The 1,847-nt window shown below is 53.5% G+C and overlaps 1 non-coding gene across 1 annotated transcript; it reads right to left on the reverse strand.

The window, feature by feature from the left end:
• Positions 1-1,044: 1,044 nt before the first annotated feature.
• Positions 1,045-1,148, reverse strand: LOC121852639. The gene has a single exon (XR_006086208.1). It is a non-coding gene; the product is annotated as a U6 spliceosomal RNA (small nuclear RNA).
• Positions 1,149-1,847: the final 699 nt, after the last annotated feature.

The following is a 1,847-nucleotide window of genomic DNA, read 5'->3' on the forward strand; positions in this document are numbered from 1 at the left end:
TGTCGCCGCAGCGACATTACATGTGCCATCCTCGTGTCCCTCGTCCGCAATGGCAACATGATGACGCGGGACACTACGGTGCCGAAGCGGAGGAGGTCCCGCTGCAGGTCCGCACATTTCAGGAATGGCGGCGCGCCGGAGAGGAGCACCTTCACGGCAGGCGAGGAGAGGGGGGTGCACTGTAAAAACAGCTCCCCCCCCACGTCCAGCCCCGTCTCTGCAAGGCGCGCCACCATGGCCTCCCCGCCGTATAAAGGACGACCCCGTGATTTTCCCGTTCGCTAACGAGGATGCCCGCCATGCCGATGACCTCAGCCGCCGCCGCGACGACGGCCTCAACGGTGATCTCGGGCGGGGGGAACACCATCACGCCGTTCCTTCGCGAGAGGGTTTCAAGCTTGGGGTACTGTGCCATGATGCTTGGCGACAGCACCCTAGCGTGCAAAACGCGGCTGCACTACCCCAAATAAATTGGAGGGGAAAATAAATAAATAAATGCTCACAAAAATAATAAAGACCCACCTAAACCCACAAGACCCGTGAAACCAAGGAGGAACTCACTAGAAAGAAAGAGAGAGAAAAAAGAACAAAGGAAACCCACACGAGAGAAAGAGAGAGTGCTGCGAGTGAGTGAGTGAGACCAGGGAGAGAGACACAGAGAGAGAGCACACAGAGAGACACGGGGGGGGGCGCAGAGAGAGAGACACGGAGGGGGGAGAGAGACACAGAGAGATGGACACGGGGGAGGGACACACAGATAGAGACACGGAGAGGGTGCCGTAGGGATGGAAGAAAAACATACAAAACAAATAAAACCAGCACCACGTGAAAGAAACGGAGAACTCACAGTGAAGGAAGAGAAGGATGTTGAACACGACGACTCAATAAACGAAAAAAAAAGCGGGGTAAAGCGTCTATAAACGCGTGGGCGCTCTCTCAGCCTAGGCTCAGACTATCACGTGAACCCAGGCCTCCATCCACACCAACGTTGGAGCGGGAGCAACAGGTTCGTGCGGCCGCACCCAAACAGGTGGAGAGAGAGAGACACGGAGAGAACGCTTCACGAATTTGGGTTCATCCTTGCGCAGGGGCCATGCTAATCTTCTCTGTATCGTTCCAATTTTAGTATATGTACTGCCGGAGCAGAGAGAGAGAGAGACACGGAGAGAGAGACACGGAGAGAGAGACACGAGAGAGAGAGACTGAGAGAGAGACACGGAGAGAGAGACACGGAGAGAGAGAGAGACACGGAGAGAGAGAGACACGGAGAGAGAGAGAGACACGGAGAGAGAGACACGGAGAGAGATACACGAAGAGTGAGAGATAGACAGCCATTGATTGAGTTTCACGGTTTTTTCCAAAACATTTATTGGAAGAAGGCACCTCGGCACAGGTAAAACAGATAAAAATGTCACAGGTAAAACTGGTAAAGGAAGTAAAAATGGCACGAGTGATCAATTCTGGAGAGAAAGAAGGCACAATGAAACAGGTTCGGGGTTTGGGATGAATCAACTCTTTCATTCATATCTGTATACAACCGTCAGTACAGTACTTATAACTGTTAGCACACCACTTTTAACTGTTAGTAGAGTCCTGTTTCATCGTGAAATGTTTGTGTCCCGGTGTCCACGTGTGCCATTTGTTCCCGTGCCATGTTTACCAAAGGTCGGCTACTTACACCCCTCGCCTCGGTGTCTCCGCACACGAGCATCGAAGCCGACAACTCTCGTCCAGCACGAGAGACCCTGGGCTCGACGCGAGCGCTGTTGCCAAATCGCTTCGGAGTCTCGCGCTCGGCCCAGACCACAACTGCGCCGCTTCACGTTCCATTCCTTCTCCGTGCCCAC

This window comes from Callorhinchus milii, unplaced genomic scaffold, assembly GCF_018977255.1.
Source record: "Callorhinchus milii isolate IMCB2004 unplaced genomic scaffold, IMCB_Cmil_1.0 Scaffold1019, whole genome shotgun sequence".
NCBI lineage: Eukaryota > Metazoa > Chordata > Chondrichthyes > Chimaeriformes > Callorhinchidae > Callorhinchus > Callorhinchus milii.